The 13,008-nt window shown below is 45.7% G+C and overlaps 1 protein-coding gene across 1 annotated transcript in view; it reads right to left on the bottom strand.

Moving 5' to 3' along the window:
- Positions 1 to 7,967: 7,967 nt before the first annotated feature.
- RELL1 (RELT like 1) overlaps positions 7,968 to 13,008 on the bottom strand; it is a 62,823-nt gene continuing 57,782 nt past the window's right edge. The window contains exon 7 of the mRNA XM_072807740.1: positions 7,968 to 10,038. The gene's annotated coding sequence lies outside the window, so the exon portion shown is untranslated. The remainder of the gene's footprint in view (positions 10,039 to 13,008) is intronic.

Raw genomic sequence — 13,008 nt, 5'->3', positions numbered from 1 at the left:
AAAATCAATTTAAAAAAAGCTATATAATTCATCCACGGTCATACAGATTGAACAACAAACTGGTCCTTGTAAGGACAACATAATACAGCCTCCCTATGGAAACAGCCATGTTCCCATCAAACAGAAAAATGGCTGAATCAAAATGTGAAATTTCTGAGAAAAGAAAGCCTTGGGTCTCCATTATTTCAAGCAACACATCAATCACAGCAATAAAGTGAATCTGAGATCTGAAAGGTGAGGAAACTTTAAAACAAGATGGTGGCGAGAAAGACAATTCAATTTCAGAAAAGTAAAATTATATGTATTGTCAATTGAGAAAGAAAGGTTATCTTCGGGTTCCGAAGATTTTAACAAAATATTGAAAAATTAGTCTCGGCTTTTATCTATAAAGTCTCTCAGACTATTATCAATGATACTTGTGTTTTTAAATGATCACAGGACTATAAATTTCTCATCCTACAAAGAATGAGGTGGCCCCATGACCATACATGATGCTTGCCACAGGAACAGCCATTACAATATATGCAGAGATTCCTTTCCCCAGATTGGGTCCAGGACAGCGGAAGCCATGGCTATGCCTCCCTCTGGGCCCTGATGAGGCTTACATGAGAAAAAGTGCCTTGCACCTACCAGCACTAGATGAATACTAAATGTTAAACGTGATTTTACTACCCAAAGAATATCTCACACTGGACCACCTTTTCTTTATGAGTAACACTCAACACTTCGATTGCTATGACCACTAAAGTTCCTGAACCACTTCCTTTTTTTTTTTTTTTTTTTTTTTTTTTAGGTAATCTTTACACCTGAAGTGGAGCTCAAACTTACAACGCCAACATCAAGAGTTGCACGCTCTACCACCTGAGCCAGCGAGCTGCCCCAACCACTTCTAATAATTTTAAATAATATCTCAACTAAGTAAATCCTTTTCTACCTACCTTATTAACAATCATCTCAAAAATGCATCTTGGGGGTGCTTCAAACAGTCTATTTTTTACTCTTATGATTATTCTTTATTTTCATTATTTTCATCGTTATTAGGACACAGTAATTTATGCTCAGTTACAAATTTAAGTCGTACCGTGTTTGACGTGAATAGTTATGGCATTAAAATTGGTCTATTTCTTTTATGTTTCATTGCCCCAAGGAAGTGTTTATAAAATAAAATGCATTTAATGCAAGACAGAAAACTTGGGAGGTTTAGCAGCGTTGGTTTGTTATTTCAGAGGATTTGTTTGGGTTGGTTTTTGTTTGATTTGGTCAACATTAAGGTATCCATAATAAGGAAACCCATAAATTTTGTGGGTTGGGTATAATGTTATGATTCCAAGAACATTTTTTTAAAGATATATTTATTTGAGAGAGAGAAAGAGAGCACAACAGAGGAGAGCAGAAGGAGAGGGAGAGAGAGAAACCCAAGCAGACTCTGTACTGAGCAAAGAATCCCACTCAGGACTCGATTCCATGACCCATATGCCCATGACCTAAAATCAGGACTTTTAACCCACTGTGCCACTCAGGCACCTCAATTCTAAGGACATTTTAACCTATAATTTCTCAGCTAGATTCCTCAAGTTTTTTTTTTTTTTTAAGATTAATTTTTTAGAGAGAGTTGGGTATGTAGGTACTCATGCAAGCAGAGGGAGGGGCAGAGGGAGAGAGAGAGGAGCTAAGCAGACTCCCTGCCGAGGGTGGTGCCCCACGTAGGGCCCATCCCACCACCCTGAGAACCCAACCTGAGCCCAAACCAAGAGCCGGATGCTTAATGGACTGAGCCACACCCAGGCACCCTGAAATCAAATTATTTTGAAACTCACTGAGATGACTCTACTACATTCATGTCTTACCATGAGGGTGATAAGGTTAAATGGCAGCTGGAATAAACACAGAAAGAAAAAGCCCCTTGTAGATCTGCGGCCATCCAATAACAGCAGAGAGACTGGTATTTAACCTAAGTATCCAACCTGGTGCCCAGGGACTGTTGGGACTAGTAGCTATTATAGCTCCCTCTTCTACCTGGGTCCTCCTCCTCCCCCCCAATCCCACCCACTCCTCCACCCCAAGTTCATCTTCAAATGCTAAGCAAAGCGATTATGGCAGAAACATCAAGAACCAACTCTCAAAAGACCACTTTCCTCCTTCTAGCACTTATTTCACTGAAGAGGATCTGCACTTGGCACGTCTGAAGCCCCCCGCTGGCTGTACCGGCCCCGGGCTGCGTGCATGACACCCCCACCTCCAGGTAATCCTCACCGCCACCCTAAGCGACACATTCTCTTCACTCTCAAGCGAGAAGACTGAAGTCCCAAGAATGTAAGGTCACAGATGGCCAGAGGCACCCAAAGCCCAAATATGTGCTCTTCTGGGAGGTTACCCTAAAGCAACAAAGGTTCGCAAGATCTCTCAGGACGGAGGCCACCACGCAGTGGGCCAGGCCGCCTGGCTCGGACGCTGCGGGGCTGGACGCCAGGGCCTCACTGCTCGCGTGGCTCTAGAACTCCTCCCATGGCCAGTTTTCGGTGAATAAGTGCATTAGTCATGGGGCTTTGTTGTCATTGCTGTTGCGATAGAAACTCAGCCCAAGCTAGGTGAGACACAAAAGAGAACCGTCCTTGGAATGTTCGCGGAGCTCAGAAGGCCAGCGGGTCCTGGGGGGCAACAGAGCCTGGGGCTTGAAGGCAACAGAACGGCCCCTCTCCCCTCTGTGCGTGCGAATGTGGCACCAATGTCTCTTCCTTTCCTCAGTTTCCACCCGGCAGGGACCATGGCCTCCGCCGGCCCCTGGGCCCACTGCCTTAGCCCCCAAGAAAAGGAGCCATGTACTCCAGGGCCAGTTGGCAAACATCCCAAGGGGGCTCCATTTGGCCAGGTCACAGGTAGGTGTCCTGGGTCCACTTGGGTCAAGTCCGGCTGAGGTCAGGGGATCCGGGCCCACATGCCAAGGCTCCAAGGAGGCCGTGAGGAATTCTCCAAAGCAGGAGGCGTCACTCCCAGGAGGGAGAGGTGAGGCCCCTGCACGTGCTGCCTCAGCTCCTTCTCCTACCCCGTGCGTCCTCCCCCGCAAACCCAGACCCTTCCCCACCCTGTGGCTCTTCTGGGAGGCTTTGGACGCTGACTGTGGTTCGCCCTCAGAGCAAGACACTCCTGGCTGAGCGCCACTCTCGGACAAAGCTGCGTGCCCGGCCCCTTCACGGGCCACGTCGATCAGCTGTGGTGGGACAGATGCCCACAGACCCTTTGGCAGGTCACCACGGATGGCCCCTAACAACGGCAGTGCCTCGGTTCACTAGACGCGCAGACCACAGCAGGCGCCCTGACCTTGCGTGCTTTCCCTGCCCCTGGAGCAGCCCTGTGAGATAGGTCATTTTATAGACGAGGACACTGCGGCTCAGAAAGGTCAGGTGGCTTTCCCGCTATGGCACAGCAGGCAGTGGCGGGGCCAGGGTTCGAACTCGACAGCGAAGCCCGGCTACTCCTCCATGACCACCCTGCTTCCAGGCACACCACTTCCATGGCAGGACGCAGGGCGTGGGGTGTCCTCCACCCTGGGACCCAGCCGTTCCCACCAGCACTCAAGCTAACCCTTGCAGTAACACAAGCTCCCGGGGACCAAACCGGTTTCCAAGGAGAAAGAAAAGGAAGACGAATCGGGCAGCCAGAAAAGGAGTTAGGAAAAAACCAAACTTGAATTTTTATTCCCATCAAAGACTTAATGATGGCCTTACATGTTTAGAGGTAGACTTTGTTTATTTATTCATTGAGCAAATAACCACGAATGCCTTCTGTGCGCCAGGCCCTGAAAGGACAGACCAACAAATGGCCTTAGAAGCCATGCTCCCGGGGATCCCTGGGTGGCTCAGCGGTTTGGCATCTGCCTTCAGCCCAGGGCGTGATCCTGGAGTCCCGGGATCGAGCCCCACGTCGGGATCCCTGCATGGGGCCTGCTCCTCTCTCTGCCTGTGTCTCTGCCCTCTCTCTCTGTGTGTGTCTATCATAAATAAATAAATAAGTAAATAAGTAAATAAATAAATAATAAATAAATAAATAAATAAAATATATCTTTAAAAACAAAACAAAAAAAGCCATGCTCCTCGTAGGTCCCCCGTTTGACCAGCAGAGGGGGCGAGTGCCAGCTCTGTGACCGCAGAAAAGCAGCAGGTGCAACCTCTGCTGATCCCGGTGGCCCAGCTGCCGCAGAACGCAAGAGGCAGAGAAGTCTCAGGTGTCCTTTCAGGTCTCTGGAGTGACAGTTAGGGGCCCCCAGGGAAGATCGAAGACCAGACCTAAAGACCGGGCCTGGGAAGTTGAGGAATGTGCACGGGAAGCCCTAGGTAGAAACAACCTATTCCACAGACAAAAGGGTCAGAGGATCCAGAAACTGGCAAGGACGTCAGATGCAGAACAGTCCCCCTTGACCACAGCCAAGCCCTCAGTGACCAGGACGGACTCATGGGACCCCTACTTTGTAGCCTTTAACATTCTGCTGTCCTCAGCGGGAGAAAAGGAAGGGTTCCTCACCTTTCTGTTACACCAGATTAGGATGGAAGATGCCTAAGATATCAAAAATGATTTGAGAAGGAAGTGCAGGAGCAAGCAAGGCCTCGGACAGTTGGCAAAGTCACTCGGGACCTGTTGGTCCGGGGAGAGAGCTGAACTCATTGTTCAAGTTGGCGTTGCAAGGTTGGCGTCTGTCTCCACGTGGAACAGAATGGCCGCGGGCCCTACGCTCCCAGCTGCCTGTTGCTCCCCTAAGAGCTGAGCTAGACATGAAAGCCGAGCGCCTCCGCCTCACCCATTCTGCATCACACTGGTGCCAGAGGATCAAAAGGCTGACCAATAGGGAGGGGGGCCTGGGTGGCTCAGTCGGTTAAGCATTGGACTCTTGATTTTGGCTCTGGCCATGATCTCAGGGTCATAGTTTCAAGCCCTGCATCTGGCTCCACGCTCAGCACGGCTTCTACTTCAGATTCTCTTTCCCTCTTTGCTGCCTCTCCCTCACCAAGCACACTCACTCCCTCTCTCTCTCCCCCCACCTCCTTCTCTCAAATAATTTTTTTAAAAAAACAAAAGCTGACCAACTAAGAACAAACCCCGCAACCCCAAGTGACACCTTCTGACTATAAAATGAGGAATTTGGGCAGCCCCGGTGGTGCAGCGGTTTGGCGCCGCCTGCAGCCTGGGGTGTGATCCTGGGGACCCGGGATCGAGTCCCACATGGGCTCCCTGCATGGAGCCTGCTTCTCCCTCTGCCTGTGTCTCTGCCTCTCTCTGTGTGTGTATATGAATAAATAAATAAAATGTTTTTAAAAATAAAATAAAAATAAATAAAATGAGGAATTTGGGGGGAATGTCTAACATTCTCCCTACCGCATACATTCTGGATTTCTTGGTTTTCATGAACCGAAATCATCAAGTCAGCTTTTCCATTTCCTTAACATAAGCCACTATCAACCATCTTATTTTCAAGGCAACAACCACAAAATCCCACACAAATTCAAAATCAAAATCCAGGGGATGCCTATATGGCTCAGAGGTTGAGCTCTGCTTTCAGCTCAGGGCCTGATCCTGGAGTTCAGGGATCGAGTCCCATATCGGGCTCTCTGAGGGGAGCCTGCTTCTCCATCTGTCTATGGCTCTGCCTATGGCTCTGCCTCTCTCTGTATGTCTCTCTGAATAAATAAATAAAATCTTTAAAAGAAGAAAAATCAAAATCCAGTGAGGCACCAGAGTGAACTTTGCTGCATATAAATTTTTAAAAATTCAGGCACCTGGGTGGCTCAGTCGGTTAGGCATCTGCCTTGGGCTCTGGTGCATGACCCTAGGGTCCTGGGGTGGAGTCCTGCATTGGGCTCTCTGCTCACCAGGGAGTGTGCTTCCCCCTTGCCCTTCCCCCTGCTCATGATCTCTCACTCTCCCTCTCTCTCATATAAATAAAATCTTTAATTTTTTAAATTCTAACCAGAACATAAAGGAAGGATGGCGTATAGATGATGACAAATGACTCTGTGTTAAAACTGAATCACATAACCACACTGAGGGGTGGGGAACCAAGGAGCTGATCTAAGTCACCGGCGCACAGACTGCCTACCATAAGGCTAAAGAAAACTAAACCAACTGTATACACACGCTGTGCTCTAGATGGTAAACTGGCTTCTCCCAGGGCTATATATTCAAACGACTTTATATGTATGTTAGAATTGAACTAAAACGTAAATTGAAATGTAAATTGAACGTAAAAATATTTTAGGCAGTAGGAACCAAGTTTTCTCCTTGTAGGAGACAAAAGTTATAAATGAGGAAAGCAGGACGTTTGGCATGAGCTCTGTAGAGCTGGACTCCAGTCAGAGAACCAATCCCAGGTCATGCTTGTTCTAAAGATAAAGGAACCTATGTGTGTGTATACATAGTGGGCTAGTAGTGTGTGTGTGTGTGTGTGTGTGTGTGTGTGTATACACGTAGAAACCTAGAAGCAGTGAGGTCCTGCTTCCATGAGCACACCTACCATCATGAACCCAATTCTACAGTAAAAAGGAACCAGGGCTCCTTGGTTAGTGGTCAGTGTCAGGGCTAAGGCAAGGAAGATACAAGGTGACAAGGTGAGCCTGGAACATCTTGTGGTTCCACGAAGTGAGAATGAGCCAAGGGGTTAAAGAGAAAGGAAGGGATGGAGAAAGGAAGGAGGAGGGAGAAAGAGAAGGAAGGGGGAGAAAGAGAACACGGAGCCCCATCAAAAAGACACAGGTACCAACCTGAAAGAGCCGCACCCCAGTCATAACTGTTGCAGGTAAGATCCACCAGTGGATGGTGCCACGGGTTGAATCGTGTTCCCTAAAAAGAGGTACTGAAGCCCTGACTCCTGGTTTCTGCAAATAGGATCTTATTTGAAATTAGGGTCTGTGCGAATGCAACCCAGTTAAAATGAAGCCGGCTGGAATGTGGTGGGCCCTGAATTCAATGACTGGTGTCCTCATGGGAAGAGCAGACCAAGGCACACACGCAGGAAAGGCACAGATGGGAGTGAAGCGGCCACAAAGCAAGGGAGCCAGGATGGCCAGCAACCAGCAGCAGCTGGGAGAGAGGCACAGAACAGATTCTCCCTCAGGGACTTCAGAACCAGCCTGCAGACACCTCAGTTGCAGCCTGCTGGCCTCCTAAACGGTGAAATAAATTTCGATGGTTTTAGGCCACTCCGTTGGTGGGGATTTGCTACACGAGGCCCCAGAAACTGATATGGATGGTAAAATCAATAGGTAGAAAGCTTAAGAGGAAATAGGATATTTGCCCAATCTCAAAGGATCTCCTCTCAAATGTTAACTGCAAAAGGAAAGACCAAAGTGAAGGCTGGTGGCCACGGCCTCCACCAGACGATCAAGGTTGACATCACTAGTAATATGCACGGACATCGTCACGTTCCCCTGCTGTGACGCAATGGGGAGGGCGCATCGCCCCCGTGGGTCCTTTCCATGACACTAGTCCTCAGTCTCATCACGAGAACTAGCGGGCAGACCGACGTGGAAGGGAATTCTACAAAATTTCAGAAGGGCACAGTGGAAATCATGGGATCACGGATCCCAAGAAAAAGATGAGATGCCCATCACCGATCAGCGACCAGACAACTAACTGCAATGGGTGATCCTCGGACGTTACTGGAATGACTGGTGGGATCCGAACAAAGCTGTGCATGCTTAGTCATATCGTACCTGTGTTCCCATCTTAGCTTTGATCATTGGTCTGTATACATTCAGAATGATCTCCAAATTTTAAAAATAACTATCAGGGGGTGGGGAGTGGTGTTCCTTGCCGGGGACGGGGCTGGGGAGGGGAGAAGCAGGGAACTGACATCCAGTGGGGGACAGCTGGCCAGATCATCACTGGTCAACTGAGACCTAAGAAATCAGACACGTTAAAATCAGGCCCAGTATGAATCGTAACTACCACAATCGCATTTTCGTTCAAAAACAACACCGTTTATGTTTAACATTTTTATTTTTAACTCTGCTTTGGTAGTACAAAAGTCGTAAAAGTACAAACCAGACAGTTAAAAATACATCTGACACTCAAAATGGTGAAAAAGTTTCCTTTACAAATTTTTACATCAAGGTGGTAGCCAACTCACTCATTAAACCAGAAGTTAGCCCATCATTAGTGTTTTGTATAGTAAGTTCATGGTGGATCCCCAAATCCTTCCAGAGAAGGAAGAAGAACACAAGCCCTGTAAACATCAGTTGCTTTGGGAACACTTAAGAATTCTTATCAGTAAAAAGCTTATGTGTCAAAACATTGAATGCTTAACTTTTGGCATATTTGGAAGCCAGCCGGACAAAAACTGCTCAAGTATTAGAAAATATTTAAAAGGTACTCTTGGTATAAACACAATTTTAAATATGGTTGAGTATTCTCTTGCCTGTTGTATTGCTATAAAAAAGTGCTCTGACCTGAATAAAATTAAAAAATAATTAAAGCTGAAGAATATCTTACATTTTAGCCTCACCCTTTGAGGGCATCATAGTTTTCAAGCCAAAAAAATGATGTTCTTAAAAAAACTAAAACTATTGATCTAGACTGCACATATAGTTATTTACAGTAATACACACACCCCCAAAATTCCTATGTTGACCCTTTCTGGACTTCAGTGGGATTTCTTTCCATACCAGTTTCCCCTAGTCCACTGTATAGATGTATGTACACACGTGGAGCTCTTACCGGTTGTCAGAAAAAATTCACATGAAATTAAACTCACCATTCATTTAAAAGATTGGACATTTTTAGTTTGATGCTATAAACAGAATGGAATGCGTAAGTTTACAGTCAGTACTTTACATATGGAAATCTTCTTTGGGGGTGAAATGAGAAAGATGCTCTTTCTCTCCTAGATCAAAGAAGTGCCCCGGGCATCACACCAACACTGACATGGGGGCAGTCTTGGAGACCTGCCTGTAACTGGGCGCTCCCAGTCCCCGGCCCACACCTGTCAGAAATGTGCTACTATCTCTGCCTCTGGTTCTTGCAGGGGTTTCGTACACTACATAGCTTTTAAAAACACATAAAAGTAGGGTTTTCAAGGCTACAGGGGAAATGTAACCATCAAGAATCTTTTAAATAGCGAGCATGGGTTACAAGACGCAAAATAGGAAGTGTCGGAGCAAAACATGCCAGGGGAAGGTATTGGTCCATTCTTCATCAGAAGTTGGGTATCTTTGTTTTGTTTTGGCCTTGGGTTGTCAAAACAAGCATTTTTTTTTTTAGTTTTGCCGGGTTTTTTTTTTTAAGTCATTTTAAACTATTATCCCCCTTTATTCAATAGATTAAATAAGACTTGCTTAGCGTAAGTTTAAGAAAAAAATACTCTCGATATTTTATAAGTGACCTAGGAGTGGCACGGTGGTGGTGACTTCTTGGTCCAAGAATCCGAAGTCTGGCTTCTGGTTCCATCTGACTCCATGCCCTTCCGGGAAGGATAGGAACCCCAATTTCTCAGGGCTAGACCAGATTATCTGCAAGGACCTCTGACCATTGAAGCTTCATCTTTATCTTTTTTAACAGTTAAACTGCAAGAGGATCTTCTTGCAACTAGTTGCAAAATGAGATCTATGGGTTGGGAGAACAGAAGCCGTGCACAGATGTGCATGTATGTGTGTGTATGCGCACACTCACACACATTCATGCATAAACATCCCCAAGCAGCAGCTCGGACTGCACACAAATAGTTCCCCTGCACACAGCGATCATGCGAGAAAAACTGGCAAGATGTACCAAGGCCAGAAATAGGGGACTGGGAAGTATGGTGGTTGGGAAAATTTTAAAATAAGCTCTTTCCTTCACTGGAAACGTAGTAAATTTTCCCTTGGACTTTTTAACCCAAACCTTGTTTCCAAGCAAACTGAATTCTGTATGTAGCATAGCACAGATATTCCCTTTTAGCTTTTATCCCCATGTCTGCAGACTCCACAACAGAAACTGTATAAAAATTTTAAAAAATTCCCCAGGCAACTTCTTCTAAGTCTTCAGTGTCTTAGAACTCTTGAAATAAGGTCACCCCTGCAAGAGAAAACAAAAAGGTGAGCTTTCCAGAAGGTAAACATCGTATCACGTATTAACCCATGTGGATATTTAAAAACACAGAGGAATTGTAATCCATCCTCACCTCCATCTCACCCGACCCCACTGAGTTCCTTCCCCCATTATATATTTCTTCTAGAATTCGGTCTAAAGAAATGTTAAGTACCACAATTTCAGAAAGACCTCATTATCAAGGTTTTGATAGAAAACCAAGAAAGAATTTGAGAGCCACAGTAGACTGAGGGCATCGGTCTGTTTCAACACAAGCTTCTAGAGTGACCGACCGGTTGAGCGTTCTCCTCTGAGTCATGTATCACTTCTTGGGAATGTGTTTAACTCCTTGGCCATGTTCTCCCAAGTAATGAGCATTGGGGTGAGCGTGCTCAGTCACAATGAAACTTCTTTGTGTCAGAAAAGGTGGCTCTCCCAAGCCACACAAGACAGAGTCAACTCTAGATGTCCACGGTGCACATGAGGCATCTTGGCTAGGATCTTGGAACCAACAGAAGCTCAATGACCAGATGCCCATCTCAGATGCCAATTGTGACTCGAGGGCTGTGTTGTGTGTTTTGGTTCAAACAGCTGGTTCTAGAGTATTCACACTTTCATTTCAAACGAAGTCCCCAGGAAACTTGGAAGACAGCTTTTTATGTTCCAAAGCTGTTTGCGATTGTTGTTGCTGTTCTTACAAACGTCTCATCTGAGTGACAGACAGCTGTGTGCCTGTTTACAGTCCTGTTTGGAAGACTGGGATAGGACAGGACGGAAATTCTAGCGCTGCCTGTGCCTATGGAGGCATACACATCACACAGGCCACCCTATGCCAGGTTAAGGGACAAAGAATTGCCCCATCTGCCCACAAATGCTAAGCAAAACTGTATGAAACCAACTTCCAGGAATACAAAGAGCAAAATGCCAATAAAGAGATCTTGATTTACATATTACTTTGTACTTATTTTATAGCTACTTCAATTTTTAAAAATATTTTTTTTATTCATGAGACACACAGAGAGAGAGACAGAAACACAGGCAAAGGGATGAGCAGACTCCCTGAAAGGAGCCTAATGTGGGACACGATCCCACAACCCCAGGATCATGCCCTGAGCCACAGGCAGATGCTCAACCACTGAGCCACCCACGTGCCCCTACAGCTACTTCAAGATCTAGAGTCTGAGATATTACCCTTTCCTGTCATTCTACAGTTTAAAATATTCATCATAGTTATGAGAGAGAGGCAGCGAAGAAGAGAAAGAGAGAGAGATTGCCCAAACTAAAAGGCTTGAGTAAAGGATCCTTATCCCCTTTGCTAAAAAGGAAATAAAACATCGTCCCCTAAAACAGAATGCATGGAGTTTTTAATTACGAATGGAAGTAATAATTCTCTGCTCTGCCTTGCTTCAGCTTGGCATGGCCAAAGTGCAGCTTTGTGCTGTAGAGCTAAACAAAAGCAAGTCTGGAAATACTTTCACTTGAGAGTTGATGAGTACAAACAGGGTAAAGGGAAAGAAGCCAGAGGTGGAGAAACAGAAAAATGGTCCCGAAAGACAAAACAGTAAAAACAGGGGTGAGTTTTCAAAGCCAAACTTCAAACTAGGCCATAATCTACAAAACAGGTGTTCAACTATTTTTATATCTCCCCCTTTTATCATCTGCTCCCTTAGACCTAGATTTTTTTGCATCAAGGAAAACAAGAAAGTCAAGGGCGAGGAATGTCAGGCCTAGAACGTAACATCCTATCACAGCCAGAGGTTTTGGTCCAACTGAGGAGAGCTTCCCATTAAGAGTTCTCTGCACAGATTGAACTGACTTTAAAGCACAAAGACTGAGGGCTGGGCTAAGGAAGGATCTGGAACGAGCGGCCTGGATTCTAAACCAGACCCCTGTGACTAGCTGTTGAACCTTGGCCCACTCTGGAGCATTTCCCCAAAGGGGTGTTGGTGGTTTTACAAACGATGATATGCATACAATGCTTAACCCGGGCCAGCAGTCAGGACACTCCCAAGGGCTAGCTCGGAGGATCCATACCAGCATCCAGCTGCCCTAAACAATCATGCTGGCTTCAACAGCTGCCTCCTGTGGCTGATTAAAACTGTACCATAAGCAGTTTGAGAGGAAGTGAAAAAAATACAAATTCTGCTTAGAGTCCTCATTACTAACACTAAACAGATAACAGAAAGTGAACCTTTCTAAAAACCCTACTAAAGCTACCCAGCACTGACGCTTATCAACAGGCAGCACTTCACCAGGACAGCTGTTATCCATTTCCAAGTAAATCTCTCTTTTATCACAATGACAATCTAGGGTAAAGAAGACACCACATACTCTGCGGCTTGTAAATCTCCAGCTGTGACCTTACGTCTTGAGCTGGGTCACAGGTGCATTTCCAAACTGCTAAATTTCTCCTCATTGCATCCTACAGGTGTAAATAGATCCATATTGATAAACACATACTTTTAAATGGCATTTCTTTAACAAAGTATGTTAATATTAAAAAGTGCCTTCCTTAAGGTCTTAGAGCAATCAGAAACCATGTGTAGGCTGGCATAAATGCCAGAGTGGGCCGGCAGCAGTGGACAGACCAGGAGAAAACCCTCCACCCACATGTTATTCTCAGTTTCCATCACACAGGACCTCTCTCTCTCTGGGAAAATTGGTGAGATGACAGTCTTACAGGTGGATGCTCAAACTGGATGAAATTAAGCAAAATTTCCTTACGTTTAAAAGATGACTCAGGGGGTGCCTGGGTGGCTCAGTGGTTGAGCCATTGCCTCTGCCTATGTCTCTGCCTCTCTCTGTGTCTCTCATCAATAAATAAAATATTTAAAAATAAGTAAAGATGATTCAGAAATCCCCAGCGTGACCATTTCCCTAGTAACGCAAGACTTCTGGAGAAAAATTAAGAACCTCAGAAAAGGTGAAGGAAGAGGTCATTCTAATTATAAAGGTAAA

The sequence above is a fragment of the Canis lupus genome, chromosome 2, assembly GCF_048164855.1.
Source record: "Canis lupus baileyi chromosome 2, mCanLup2.hap1, whole genome shotgun sequence".
NCBI classification, from domain to species: domain Eukaryota; kingdom Metazoa; phylum Chordata; class Mammalia; order Carnivora; family Canidae; genus Canis; species Canis lupus.
The sequence above is the reverse complement of the archived record's forward strand: the minus strand, read 5'-3'. Positions and strand labels throughout refer to the sequence as shown.